We start from the raw sequence: 15,892 nt of genomic DNA, 5'->3' as shown, positions 1-15,892 counted from the left end.
GTGAAAACTCATAGTAGCTCATGGTACTTACTGGGGGAGGGGGCAAGACATGGGCAGGAGGAAGAAAGATGAGTCTTGAGTGTGAGGAAAGCTGTCAGTGGCCTAAAGCATACCAGGCAAAGCTAAAAGCTAGTACTGGAGAGGGCTTTCAGTGAGAATTGGGGCTGCTGAGGGCAGGACGAGAAGGCAAGGATGCAAACTGTAGAACAAACCAGGGGTGAGGCCAATGGAAGGACCCAGGGGAAATGAGATAAAACGATAAAGGGATTTGGAGAGGAGAAATATCATGTGAAAAGTCAGGAAATGTGGGAGAGCTTTAAGGAGATAGTGTCCTTAATTTTACTCCTACAACCCTGCAGCAAGTATTGCAAAGGGGACATACCAGAAATCTTTATTCTCTGGTAATCTCTGACTGTCAAAATGGCCCCTTGGAGGTTTTGGCAGACTCCAATTTAAAATAGCTCTGAGATACACTGACATTAAAAAAAAAAAGCAGCGTAGCTTCAACAGATCTTAAAACTGCCCTAACTCAGTGAGGAGTCTTCACCTGCAGCTCAGGGTCTGGAGCTCAGCTTTGTGTTTTGGTTTCTCCAAGCATCTCCTGGTTTTATAACCCATTAATCCAGTGATCCCCTTCCCTGAGCAATATCACCAAAGGTAATCCTGGAGAGATGGGGGTGAAATGGAGGGTGATTTAGTGCTTTCCTGCCAAATGTGTATCCATGTAATGCAAGGGCTCACTGCATGGATAGCTCAGTAACAGTGGATGGCTATCTGACCTAAGTAGGGGTTTGCCTCCCTAGTGTAATGGCTCTTTCTGGCCTGACCATTTATGAACATGAATCTGTATCCTCTGGTATCTGTGGCGTCCTTGTGCCTGCAGGTTCATAGCACAGGATGTTTTCAGAGAGGTGGATGATTCCCGCAAGAGAGTTAAATAAAAGTCCTGTTTCTTACAGCGATGTTTATTAGGAGATTTTATGCATCTCTGTGAGGAGGAAGGGAACCAAATGTTGCAGGTGAAACATATCTTGAGCTCAGCTGAGTGCAGCTGTCAGCATTCTGCAGGTTTGAACCCAGGCTACTGTGTGCTTCTCAGTGGTCCTGTGGCAACCAGTGCTGAATGAGAAGTCAAGTCCTCCAAGGAGTTCTGATGCTATGAGTGACTTACATGTATTTATCAACTATCCAGAGATACAGGAAGACAATGAGGTGAGTCGTGGCTTCCAGAGTGTGCCACAGTTTGGGTATACACAGATACCCACAGAGCTCAAGGTCTCAAATTAAGTACGGAATGCTCGAAGGATCCATTTTCTCCTGTGTTCCAGGTGAATCTAAATGCTTCCACAAGCACTGCTTCCGTCAGTCAGGAGAGCTGGCTATAGAGCAAAAGGAGAGAAAAGGAAGGAAAAACAGCTGGTTATGGCTGTTTAGAATATGCTTGTGCATATGTGTCTCCTTTTCCAAACACTTTGGGAAGAAATAGTCTGCAACTAAAGTCACATCAAAAGTCTGATTCAGAGCGCCTAATCAGGTAACTTTTACTTACCCTGGTGAATGATTCAGTGGGATTGTGCATGTGAGTTAACAAGTTCTTTATGCAAGTACAAGAAGAAAAAGGAGAGAAGTTGAGCTTTGGGTCCTTGCTGGTGTAAATCACTCCGATGAAGTCAGTAAGAGATACCCACTTTCACTGGTTGCAAATCTGACAACTTTTCTGAAGAACATAGGAGACAAAAATATTAAACAAGAGAAAAAACACAAGGTTGTGGTTATGGCATGTCCCTCCCTGGCAGTGTAGGGACAGAAAAGAGAACTGAAAGGGTAACTATTCATGAATTATGTAAATGTGGATGTTTATTTTTCTGTTTGTTACTTCATGAATTGGCTGTGGAAGAGATCACTTTTTCTCACTCTTCCTTGTTTTAAATTATTTGTCCAATTCTTCCTGCAAATAATTCACATTTTAACTCATCTGCAAGGAGCATAGTGGAAGACTTCTGAATGGACCTGTGGGTCTTTTAGGGTCTGTGAATTGCCTTCTTTTCTTCTTTCCCATTGACTTTACAGTGATTAGATCACCAGCATGAATGATGGATGCACATCAAAAAAATTGCCATTTAATACCCATGAGCTACACTTGCTTTTTGATTTTCACAGAAACAGATACAATTCCAGCTGGGAAATGTCAGTCTCTGAACGGCAAAATTTTTTCCAAGAGATGAGGGCTCCGGAAGCCCTTGTCCCAGCTGAGTTCAGTGAAGTGTTAATGATGCAAGGGGGGACAGAGAAATGTTCTCGTCTCCCTGAGGAGGTGGTTCTCCATAGCCAGCTTTTAAGGCCAGAACCTCCTTCACTGCAGTCAGTGAGATCAATAGTCAATTCAGAGGTGCAGGAAAAAAAAAAAGTGTCTTTGCTAGTTTTCAGTCTCACTTTAATATTTGAATTCAAGCCACTTCAAATGGTCTGGGGTTGGTTTACACCCTCTGAAGTTACAGGTAAATCAAGCAGCTGGCATGGATTTGGTACCTGCTCCCAAACTGGGAGACTCTTTAAAAGGATGGAGCTTGTTTACAGCACTGAAGCCTCTGCTCATAGGAGGTCATCAGAGCCTGCCCTTTCAACAGAAACAGCTAAATCAAGAGGGTATAGTAAAGGCACTGGAGGCTTCTTTGAGCCAAAAGAGGGTACTTTAAAACCGTCTAAAATTTGCAGTGTGTGCTTACCAGCCCTTCTGCCACATGGAAATTGCTGTGTCTCATTATAACATTTACAGTTCTGTCTGTCTAACTGGTTGTGTCAGCAGGGAAAACACCAGGCGAGCAGGCGCTGGAACGCCTTCGAATGTTGACCAGGAATAGAAACACAGACACTGGTGCCTCTGGAAAGTGATGACCCAGATACTTTCCCACTGTGTAATTATCAGTCAAACATATAAATGCAAGATTTATATCACCTGGATATGAATTCTTACGGCTTTTACTGTCACGAATTGGTGTGATGTCATAACACAAACGATGCAGTTACCAAGTACATTTTGACAAACCAGCATTTAACAAGGGAAGATTAATGAACTGTTCCAAAACTGAACTTTTATACATACTGTTTATACAGAAGAAGTATTAAAAAGAAAAAAAATGGGCTGCCAGAGTACTGATGACATACGGAATATTGAAATAAATGGCTGATGATGCAAAAAATGCTGAGAGAGGAGTTTATTCAAGCACTGCATCATCACATGCTCGTATCATTGCTTTGGAGCTGTGTCACAACTCAGCTGCCTGTACAGTCCCCACGACTGGTTCTTGCCATCATTACTCTGGGGCTGCTGCTCCTGACCCCACTGTATATATAACATCGGGGGAGTTGTTCTGTCATGGTAACAGGATATTAATTGAAAACAAGAAGCTCTGAATGTTTAGTTGTGAAAAGAACAGTATGTTCACCGACCTGAGTAGTTGATAATTGCTTTCTGTAATGTCTGCCTTCAGCAGGCCTCATTCCAAGGTGCCTGATACCGCCTAGCACCGGGAAGTATCTCTAAAATTAATATTAAAGTAATTACTTAAAAAAAACCCTCAAACAACCAACCCTACATACTATATATAATACAGCAACAAAGCAAACCTAACACAAAACATGAAAGCCTCAACATTTTTATTACATCTTCCTCCACAGAATCTCAAACTCCTTGCTAAGTGTGGTCATTCTAAACAGCCTTGGTATTTTTAGATGCTTGGTTTTCTCTGAATACTAAACTGACAATTTTTTTCAGATTCACTACTGTGCTTGTATTGCAACAGATACTTAAAAATCACTATCTTCTGACATGTATATATTTTTATTCTCTTTCCAGTACTGAAATTCCTGTACTTTGGAGGTTTATGGTTGCTGCTACTGAAAAATATTCAATATGATCTCAAAATGTCTTGGAACAGGACGTGAGCTAGAAATCCGCAGCTGGTGAAGTAAGGATATAGTCAGTGATATAGAGTTACATAAGCAGGAATTCTCCAAGGACATTTCAATGAAGTCCTCTATTGCTGTGAAAAGCTGCGCAAGATTATTAATGATCACAAGTGGTCAGAATGTTTTGCATGGTCAGAAACAGGATAGAAATAACACTCAGCATTTTTATTTTGGCAGCGGGCTGGTATGGAAACATGGTTCGTGTTAAGAGTCAGTCCTTACTGTAGTAGATCAGAAATCTACTGATCTATTGATTCTTCTACGAGCAAGTGAAGTACAATGTCTGGGGAACAGTGCACCCATCACGCTGAGCTTGAGAAGCAAAGGCTTATGACACTCTTGAATATACTTAAAAGCAAGAACAGGAGGTTTCTGAGAGGAAGCGACTGCAGTTCTCTGGAGTGACTGAAGGGTGTGTGATAAGCAGAATCCCTCCAGAATAATAAGGGGAAGCCGGAAATGGGAATCACATTCTTGTTGGTGTGGTATTTTCCTAATCATGTGCTTCTAATGAAAATTATTGTGGCAGGGTCACTGAAAATCAGTTTAACCATATGGCAGGCACGGGGGTTGCTTCGTAATGCGTGGGTTTGCCAAGGATTAGAAATCTATTAGAGAACAGATTTAGAATTCCATTGAAGAAAGTAATGAACTGCATTTCAGTGGAGAGAAAGTAATCTCAGATAAGCAGAGAGCACAGTCAGTTTGACAGTGGTGAGCGTTGAAGAGGTTCAAGAGGTGAACTAAAAGTCACGCAAAACCACTGAGGAGATAAAGTAAGGTGAAGTTCTTTTATTTGTTTATTGTGCTGTGGATTTCTTGAGGAGGAGTTCTGCAGATGAAGTGCCTGCAAGAGCAGGTCTATTAAAAGCAACTCTCAAAATACTGAACAACCAGGGCTAAAGAAGCACTTAGCTAAGGAGCAGATAAAAAGGTGTCAAAAATCCTTCAAATGAAAAATTAGAGGCTAGTGAATTATGCTGTTTCTAAATGTTCAGTGAACTATTAGGAGACCAAAATTATATGTAAATTGACTCCACAGGATACAGAAAATCTATCACATTAGATGGGCAGATATTTTATATCTCCAAAACCTGAAAGGAGACCAATATGGTATCCCAAACTTTCATTTTGCAAACCAGAATCTAAACCTCAAAACCCTAGAAGGAATCTCTGCCTGGTTATAGAGTGAACTGTTAACAAATAGTGATTCTGGTTCAATTTCCTCATGTATTTGGATATAATACCTATGTTTCTCGTGAAACTGCATAAATATTCTTTTTTTTTTTTTTTTTTTCAAAACAAAGAGCAGTACCACAGAAATCAGTATGCAAACAGAACGTTGCTTCAGTATCACTGCCAGGCTGCCCTGGATTCCAGACTTGATGTGTCATGAGAATTTATTCTCTCTGCATAGCATGTATATTGGGCCTAAATTAGCTGTCAGCACAGGTGGATACTTCACGAGAAGTGAATTTTTACCTTTTGTTTCTCTGTGCTATGGGAAACATTAAACTCTGTGGGGGTGGTTTGCTTTCCTCTCTACCCACCTATCAGCAGATAAAAAAGTGAGCCATTTCTGGGTGTGCCTTTGTTTCTACCATTTCAGAGTTCACACTGCATAAAGAAAACCGAGAAAGGCCATAATATTTTGAGATATAATTTGCTGTTTATCTTGAGTGGCATCTTGTAAGATGCCCTTCCATTAGTAGACCTGTAAGGGTCTACAGAGACCCCCTATAAGGGGGGTTATTAGCTCACAAACTGTCTGACCTGGGATTCAGGGGTCTCAGGGCCAATGTTTGGCTCTGATTTCTGTGTCACCTCACACAAATCATTTAATCATTGCACATGCCTGTTCTGTGTCAACTGAATTGATCTGCAGTGTGGAATTTATCCACCCTGGAGGACACACGGTAAGAAAGTATTTAATCTCAGGGTACTGAGATCAGCCACCCACAGGCCTTCTTGCTTGGTCTTTTCCCCCATCATTTCTTACAAGCAATAGCTGATAATTTCTTATCCACTCTCAGGCTTTTTTACTGGTTTGGGATGGATATTTTGGGCTTTTTTCTTCTGGTGCTGTGTGCGTGGATTTGGTTTGTTGGTTGTTCTTTTTACCTTGTATGTTGATGCATTATTTTCTTTCCATTCACTTCTTCCATTGGTTCTTTCCAGATGTTCTCTAATTGCATTGTCTGGCCCCACTAAGCTGCAACTTAGAATCACTTTTAGCGTTCCGTTTACAGCACTTGTGTATTAACAGGGCAGTGTTACAATGAAATCTGCTTCTCCACGCTTGTCTCCTCCTACTGCAAAAGAATCCCACTTGTGTTTCCATTCTACAGTCTTCCTGATTTAACAGTTTTTCTCTTCCAGCTCAACAGCCCCATGCCTGTAGCCTCACTCATATTCTTCCCACCTTGCACCCCCTTTTGAAATCTTCTACACCTTTACTCTTGACTTCTCTGGGCATGTTGATAGCAATTTATTCCAGTGAAAACTGTATGTAGCCTTCCCCTTTGAAATGACTATTTGACCATCCCAGAGAGCTTTACGGTCTTTGTAAAGGTTCTGTGTCATCTCCCCTGGTTCAGGTGCAAGTTCCTGAGTAATGCTCCTTCTCTAATCACCTCCAGTTGCCTCAATACCATCCTGTTTTGTCCTCAGTCTGTATCTATATGTTTTCCCTACGTTACCCACTCCTTTCTTTTAGATGCTCCAGCTTTTTCTTCACAGTACAGTCATGCTTTGGTCTTCCTTAATAAAAATTGCTTGTGCACCCTTGGATTCATGGGCCTTTACATATTCCCTCTTTCTCCTTTTAATTTCTGTGTAATTGAAAGTGTGATTTAGAACTCTGAAGGTTTCCTTTTCCAGTTGTATCTCACTTTTCTCCCCCTTCTGCTCCATCAGACCTGCCCAGTGAAGTTACTAATACCTCAGAAATGGCCAGGACTCTTATTCGAGGCTTATCTGTCTTGACACATCAATTACATTCATATCGAGTGTCAAACATAGCACACCTTTCTCATGATGGCTGTCGTTCTTGGCAATGATCCCAATAAATATCTGAAATTTTGTCATGTTTATTATCTTAGCATGTTTCAAATCTTCTTTAAAATTCTCGCCCGCAAAGCCATTGGTGATCCGAGTCCTCCCTGCCATGCTGACCAGCGCTGATTCACAGTTTTCCATGTGCAGATCCATGTTAACTATTAATGTCTCTCATATTGCTCTTGTGACAGTAACTGTCTTACTCTGGATCTATGTGTAGCCCAGTCAGGTCTTGCTCCATAATTGCTGCTTTAAGTGCTACAGCAATAGCAATAACATTAATAGTAGACAGAATCCTATTGATATTCAGCACTGTAATCAGCACCTTCAAAAAATGCTTATAAATAGTGCAGAGAAATTATTGGCAGGAAGGTCAGATGATTTCTAGGTTGTTTAAATAACAGAAAACAAAATTAAATTCCTCTTAATGAGCGTGGCTTGCGTCTGATTTTCTTGGATTAAAACAGATTAACCCACTAAACATATCTTCAGATCCTGATTCAGTTATTTCTTTTCCTGAAGCTAAGAGATGTTTAAGTCCTTCTTGTATTGATTTACTATTTTCTTGTCACTGTAACAAACAAGGATATAAGAAAAGGATTTGGCAAAGAAGGGGTTAGAGGACAGGTTGCAGCCACTCGATCTGAGTGTTTAATCAGAAGGATAGTCAGGTATGGTGAGATGACCCTCCTTTTTACACTAATAGAAAGGGATGTGGGCTGAACTGTTAAAAAACAAATTTTTCAAAAGACAACTCCCAAGAGACAAGGATGGAAATGTGTTTTTCTCTGGTGTGTGGCCAAAGATTTTAGTGTGAATATTGGATTATGCAAGCTGTTATTTATGTCTGGCAATGGAATAATCAAGACCTCCCTTACTCTTACGTTTTTCTGCTGCCCCATAAAGCCAATAACATTTGCATGTCTCTCAAAAGGTATTTAAGCCTTGCACTTATGTGCCACATCCTCTCCATCCTTGCTTTGAAGAGCTTCACACTTCATCTAGGTACTATTACATCATTAAGAAAAAGTACTCTTTCTCTCAAGCCCAGTAAAATCTTTACAAAACAGCATCCTCTAATTGTATTTCTCATGCAGCTTCTTACCCGAGCCTCACTGACTTCCAAACTGCCTTTGGGTGACCCCTGTTGCTTATGCAGCCATCTCCTGTTCTTCCTAGTTGTTTTCTTGTCAACAGGAGCTGTTTCTTTCCCAGCTCTCAACTATTTTGCATTTCTCAGCAAGGCAATCTCACAGACTATCTCGGCATGACAAAGTTAAAATATGATAATCTCTTTATCAAACTTCTAATTTGCAAACCCCTGACCCAATATGTATTCGTAGAATCATTTATGTCGTTGTGGCTGAAGGGTAGGACCCAGCACTTCACCTTCTTGAACCTCATACCACCACCCTCAGCCCATGGATTCAGATCCCTGTGCAGGGCCTTCCTGATATCCAGCAAATTGACGCTCCCAACCAAACTGGTTTGCCCTGCAAACAGAAGGGTGCACTCCACCTCCTTGTCCAGATCATTGATAAAGATATTATACAGATCTGATCCAAATACTGAGCCCTGGAGAACATCACTAGAGACTCAGTCCCAGCTGGATTTAACTCTATTCAGCACCACTCAGTGGGCCTGGCCATCCAGCTAGTTTTTCATTAATGAATTAATATTCTCCTATGTTGATAGTCTCCCTCTTACCTATTTGCATTTTCAGTGTATATTTTTGCTTTCTAAGGTAGAGCAAACCACAACTTTAGGGATGACTGGAGCATTTGCGTGGTTACTTCCAGCTTTTTTCTTTATGGCTATTACAGCATATTGATTATCAAAACATAATGGTGGATGGATTTTTAGTAAATTAAAATTTTCTCTGTAGTCCCAGATCTCAATGTGACTGTAAGGTTATGGAGATATTCTCCAGGTAACAAGGGAAAAAATCAAAGATAAATTCTGCCTTGAAAAGTTTCCACCAGCAAACCTCCCAAAATATATTTTCCTTGTATTTTGTTAGTCAGGTAGTCAAATTACCCCTTCCTTCATTTTTTTTTGAAGCTCACCAGAGAACCACAGGGAAACTCGAAGGACTTGGTGTTAACTTTACCCAGGGGGCTGAGGTGTCCCTCCTGGCCTCTCATATCCATCTGGTTTTGCTTTCAGGAGGGGTACAGGCTGAAGGCATCTCCTCCTGTAGGAAAGGACTGACACATTTGTACCCTTACAGGTGCATTCTTCTGGTGGCCTGCAGTTCACACATACCCTTTGTTCCCTCAGTACAGGGAAGTTGTAGCTTTCATCATGCTTCACCACCAGCCAGACCCCTCCAAAAAAGACTTGGCTTTATCCATACATCCTTCAAAAATACAGGCTTTGGGCTAAATGGCAGAAGGATAATCACGGTTGTGTAAGTAGTCACTAAAAACACCCTCGAATTTCTACAAAGCCTTTTCTGAAGAGAAGGCTGTGACTCAAGGTTTATAGTATTTCTTGGCAAGACATTTTTGAAGTCTGTAAGGTCATGCAATCACAAAGTGGTGCAAATGTGAAGGCCTGACATAAGGGAAGGTGTCATTTCCATACATAGCATCTTGCTACCAAGGCAGGACTGTCTGGGGATTGTACAGCTCTTCATACACTGAAAATGCACTTCAGTCTCTGATATCCATTGCTGGGTCTCCATCTCTAATGAACAGTCCCTTCAGGCAATATTTAATTGGGTAGTACAGTAATTTTGTGATCAAGATATAAATTCATTACAGACTGGATTGTGACTGACAAACTCATTTCACCTATGACCTAAACTGAATATGAACTCAACTCTTCCCAGGTAGGAAGCTGATGTATGAAATTGTTTTCAACTGACTGCCAGGGGATTTAGAGTGCACATTTTTAGTGGTTTAATCTGGGATTTAAACCTGAAACCAGTTACTAGAAGAGCTGGGCAAAACCAAGATATACAGATAAAGCTTTTTTTTTTTTTTTTTTTTTTCAGAATGGGATCACTTCACAGAACTTTAGTGTTACCAAAATAGTGCTTTTGATGGGACAGATGGAATGATTAATTTTTATCTTAGCATTGAAGTACATGGCTGTACTATTTATCAGAAATATGTTTACAGGTTATGTTCTTGACTATCCATTAAAAGTACAAAAGCTAAAATAAATGTTACAGTGCTCACAATGTGTATATTTTTGTATGTTTTGCTCTTGATTACTGATTCAGCAGTTTTAAAAGATACTTTCCATGAAATGGAATACAGACAGCCCTAAAGGCAGATGTTGGTCAACTTCTTCTTTAAAACAAATCCCTAAAAATTTACCACAGCTGGAAGGAAATGGAATGGCTTTCTCAGAGACTTTAATATGTTGAAATTAAGCAAACCAAAAATTACTTTTATGCTGTGCAGTTAATAACTTTTAATAATCATTAAAATTCTCTCTTTCTTAACAGAAATTAAGGACTCTCTAGCTTCATGGCTGGGTGAACAAAGACCTTTCAAGAACATTTCTCTGCTCTTTGGTAAGTTTATTGTCTTAATAGATATTCCCATTGATCACTGTTTGCTTTACATTTTTTCACTTCATATTTAAAATTGACATATATTTGAATACTTACCATTATATGGTCAGTGGAGCTATTCATTTAATAGGTCAAATAATCATTATATTTCACTAGGATGCTGGGGTTTAATTCATTTAACATTTTAATCTTCCATCAGTTTTTCCTTTAAGAGGATTTCAGTGCATATACAGGATTTGTATAAATCTGTGCAGTAAATTTATTCTTTTAACAGTTTTATTCTTTCATCAGAAATTCATTTAAATGGATTCTACTATATATCACATTCACTGCCAGTGTGGCTTTAGGTCAGGCTGTAATTGATGCAAAAGCAATGAGGTATTAAAAGAGAAAGGAAATATCTGAAATTGGAAAGGGTTCAAAAAGCATGCCATTGTAAGGCCATGACATTCCTCGGATGTGATGGGGGATGGACCACTCATAAACCATTTTGGTCCAAAGCCTGGTATAGTTGCTAATTTCAGGTTTTGCTAAAGTCAGATTTTGTGCTAAGAGGGCGGTTGCCTTTAAAGCTTGAAGGGGCACATCAACACAAGAGTCACCTATCAGGGTATAAATATGGTCCCCTCCATAGTGCTAAGTCTAGAAGTATCAAAACAGAAAAAAAATTGAAGAAAATGCCTTCTTTTTCTTCAGTTTGTTCATGCAAATGCATTTGGTGTATTCAGGGTTTAGGGTTTCCTTTTTTGGGATCATGTGGGCTGTCCTGTTGGTATGGGGTGCACAGAGCAGCAACTTGAATACATTCTTTAAGGTAAATGGGTAATGACAAATACGTGCAGCATATGGGAAGACTTTTAAAAGAATAAAACAAAGTTAGTTTGACTGTGACCTTTTCATGACTTAGCTAAGGTGTTACACTCTGGATCTGCAGGGTGTGAGTTCATACCTCGATGCAGATCCAGCCCCACAGCTCTCTATGGGTAACCTCGCTGACAAAAGCTTCTGGGTCGTGGATCTGGGGAATCCAAAGACAGTCCAAAATATCAGTAAATTTATTGAAAAAAATTAAAATAAAAAAAATTTGTTACATCTCTGTTTTTAAAGGAAAAACATAAACCTGGATCCTTTGTTTTTATTTTAAATGTATGGCCCTTGTGTCTTAGTCAACTTTCAAATTGTTCTTTTGCGAGAACAGCCAATGGTTGGAAGGAATTTTGAAATATAACATTTCAGCACTGATGAGAAATGGTTGATTAGATCAATGAAGAAAAATATAATGAAGGGTCTGTTGAACATGTACTGTGCTTCTGATTTTAATTCAGCAAATAAGTAGCTGTAAAAATCAATGATTTACATGTAAAACTAAAATGCAGTCTTACTCAGAAATTACAATAGTTACACATAATTGCCTTTGTTTTCTTCATGGTGACCTTTTAGATGGTATTGTGTAATTATTTCCTTTGTAATAACTTCTTAATTTCAAACCTGTCTTGGGGACCCAGGCTATGGCTCAGAGCACAACTCATTTTAGGCTTATGGTTAAAAGTACAGTGAAGATAAGGTTTAGTATTAGGAGAGGCACAATGCCTAAATCTCCAGCTGTATTGAGGCTGAAAGAGGGTTGGCAAGAAGAGCAATATTCTGCAGAACAATTTCTCTGCTGACAGTTTTTTTATCTGGGTGATGGCTTCTGAATGTGGGCTCAGACTCAGCCCATCCTGGTGGTTGGGGTTAGGGTTGGGAGAGAGACAGTTTGCGCTTTCTTCAGTCAACCTGATAATCAGTTTTTCACTTTCCTCTCTAAGAGAGCTCTGTATTTATGGGATATCCTTCCATCACATTTGAAGTTACACCCTTAGACTGGTTTTGATGGTTTTGTGTGCTAGGGACCTAGTTCCTTCAGCTTGCTGCAGTGAATTTACTTTTGACAACCAAGAAATTTGATTTTTATAATGAGGCATAAATCACAGGAAAGGGTTGTCTATAATGGACTTCAGCAGAGTTAGGAGAAAGAGTGCAGTAGTTCATGTCGAGAGGATTTTAAAATAGCTGCACAGTAGAGGACATCCTCTTCATGGAGAAGGAGAATTTAGGGAAATTTGGGACTGCCAGCTAATAGTTACACAACTTGGAGGTTTAAAAACTGCTGTTGTCTTGTTATGGTCCATTGTGGTTCTGGGGTGGCACTTGGTTTGATATATAGGAATGCCATTGGGCCAGGAAGCTGGCTGAGAACAGAAAGATGGGGTGAAGTGCAGCATGCCCAAAACAGCTGCAGTACACTGAGCTGAATGTTTGTTAAATTGAATTATACCTTTAAATTAATTCAATTGAATGTGAGACGAATGAATTATAAATCATCCTTGGTGAGGCTATAAATATGGCTTGATAGAACCTACCACCACAAATAGGAAAAGCCTACAGTAATGTATTTGCATGTTTACATATCACTCCCCTGTGGTGGATTAGCAAGCAGAAAGAAGTCTAAAACCACAGGGGGAAGGTTTAAATAGGATGATGCAGACATTAGTGAATGATTAACTGTAATTTCACAAAGGTGGAGGGTAAGCCGTTCATTTTGCAGAATCTCACAAATGTGTTTTGAACGATTAACTAAATTTGCTTGGCAAAAGTTTAATTAAGGCTGCCACTGATTAACCACAATTGTTTAACTCGGTGTATAGATTGGCTGCACGCACTGCGGGGAAAGCACAGAATTACCCGACACGAAGGTGCTCGAGGGCTCTCAGGAGTGTCTGTGCTGGCTACCCCTCTGACACCCCATCTCCAAAGAACAGAGGGAGATACTCAGAGAACATTACACAGCTCTCCTGAAAGCCCTCTGGTAGCCTCTGACCGACTCTCCTTAATGGAGTGCATGCACATACCCAGAGTGCATACGCAGCCAGCGCAGTGGGCCTGTGCGGGAGTGAAGAGGGTCAAATCCCTGTCCCCCCCAGTGCAATGATGGATGCTGCCTTCCACACTCCTGGCGCTTCTAGAGAGCTGCAGAAACAGAACGGGTCTTGTGTCTGCAAGTGAGCTCAAGGCAAGGAATGAACAGAGCTCTCGTCTTCTCCTTTTCTCCTGCTTCCTCCAATGCCCCTGCCCTCCCCTTCCTTCTTGTTGCTCTTGTTCATTATGAGCCTGAAAGTAATCTGTCCCTGGCTGGTTACAGCAATGTTTTCAAGTGCTGCTTACTGTCTTTTATGGGCAATACTATTTTGGCACAATTTGACACACTCATGAGAACAAGTGACAACTGTGTCATTTAATTGCTTTTTTTTTTCCTTGTCAGAAGGAGAGAAAAAAAAGACTAGTGCTCTTAATAATAACTTATGACTAGAGCTGATTAGGAAATAGGTATTTCCTAGAAAGCATTTTGAGAGGAAGCACAAATTTTCCTTTAAAAAAAGAACAAAGATTTCTTTTCATAGGTTTATCACAACCTTCGTACCTGTCTTTTTACTCCACTGTTAAACATTCTTCCATCTTTTCATGTCATAGATTCTGGTTTCACAATGAAGCTCTGGTTGTCTTTATCCCAAGCTCCCATGAAGAGGTGTTGATTGTCACATAATGGCAGGCCAGGTGAATCTCTCTGATGGCTACTGAATGCAGCTCTTCTTTTTAAACAGCTCTGTGAATGTTATTATAAAATTAGTAGGAAAAATGGTACATTTCCATGGTTGACATAGTGACATTTAAGTTAAACACTGTTTATTAATGTTCTTTATGATTAAGAAGACTCCTGCAATCCAGGCAGGATTTCTGGGGCTTCCCAAAACTTAACAAAGATGTCTTACAGAAACAGATCCTCCTGTAACTGCATCCCCTCTGATTTTTCACCTAAATCATGCAGTTTACTAATGTTCAATCCATTGGCTTGGTGTTCCTCCATATGTTTTGAATGCTTCATATTTTGGAGATACTTGGTATTTTATTTGTATCTCTTCTATACTGTGATGTTTGCAGAGTCATAGTGTTATTCAAGCAGTAATTTTGCATGTTTCAGGAATTCCAGCATTACTTCATTAGCAGTTTCTATCGATGCTCAGTTCCAAAAATATCTGTTACCTTGTTTAGAGTGATTTTCAAGCTAACACACAAAGTCACTAAAAGGCAAACTCATTTTATTGTTCTCTTGAGAAAGCCATATGTCTTGCTCTATATTTGCACCCAAGGCCTACATTTAATTTCTAATACGCCAAGTATGGTATTTCTGCTCTTCTATTAGCAAGTTTTAAAAGCCAGCTAATTTTTAGCCTGCTTGCTCTCTGTTTGTATACTTCTAAATCATTACTTTATGCAGCAGTACAAGAAACAATACAGTCATATATTATCATAGACACAAAAAGTTTAAAAAAAAAAAGGACTGGAAAACATGAATTATCTTTAGATCAGGTTATTAAGAGAGTTCATATCAATCTGCTTCCATGCTTTGTTTGTCCTTTGAATATTCATAAATAATTAGCTTATCTTCTTCTGTCAGTGTCTAAAATAAGGGACTAATGATGTCAGGCCAGCTTGCTTTGACATTTATGAAATATGCTATGATCTACCTGTAACTGATTGTAGGGGTTGCTGGAAGAGCATATTTTTAGATTGCTTCATTTTCTGTTATCAGAAAATCTGTCAGCCTTAGCTGGGAGGCTTTAGCAGTTCCCCTGCTTTAAGGAGGCATCTATGTGTCATGCCCTTGAGAAGCATCTGTTGTTTAATTTTGTGAACCGATGTTCGGGTTAAACTGCAGAAGATTAGCCAGGTCCTCCGCCTTTTTTTTGTTCCCCCTCCTGTTCTTCTGAGCCCCCAGGGCCTTGCAGGAAGCTGAGTGATGTCTCTGGGACAGACATCACAGCCTGTCAACTGGGTGCCCAAGGAGGGCCTTGGGACCAGGATAAGGAGCAGAGGGGAAGCAGGTTGGTGCCAGCAGTTCCCCCTATTCTCTGACCTTCTCAGGCTCAAGGTAACCCATTCCCTTGCTTCTTGAGGCATCAGCTTTGAAGTGAGCTTTCCTTCTCTCCCAGAGGCAGGGTTTAAGACCCCTCCCTGCTTCTCCTACATGATGCCTTGGATTACTGTCTTTATTGATAACATCACGCCAGGTCCCCAAAGGGGCAAACTTAAGGCAACACTAATGCCTTACATTCTGGTATTTCTGTTCTTCAGGAGCTTTTTGAAACTTCCTTATTTACAGTTGCCTGGCTGGGCCACTTCACTATTCTTTCAACAGCATGCAACTACAATTTAGCCAGAATGGGTAGTTTCTCGTTTTTCATCATGACCAAGCTGCCTTGAACTCCATGTGTCACTTCTCCCACTGCTGAGCACAAATCC

Source organism: Myiozetetes cayanensis, unplaced genomic scaffold (genome assembly GCF_022539395.1).
Source record: "Myiozetetes cayanensis isolate MyiCay16 unplaced genomic scaffold, myiCay2020 scf5-8, whole genome shotgun sequence".
Taxonomy (NCBI): domain Eukaryota; kingdom Metazoa; phylum Chordata; class Aves; order Passeriformes; family Tyrannidae; genus Myiozetetes; species Myiozetetes cayanensis.
This window is presented reverse-complemented; position numbering follows the sequence as displayed.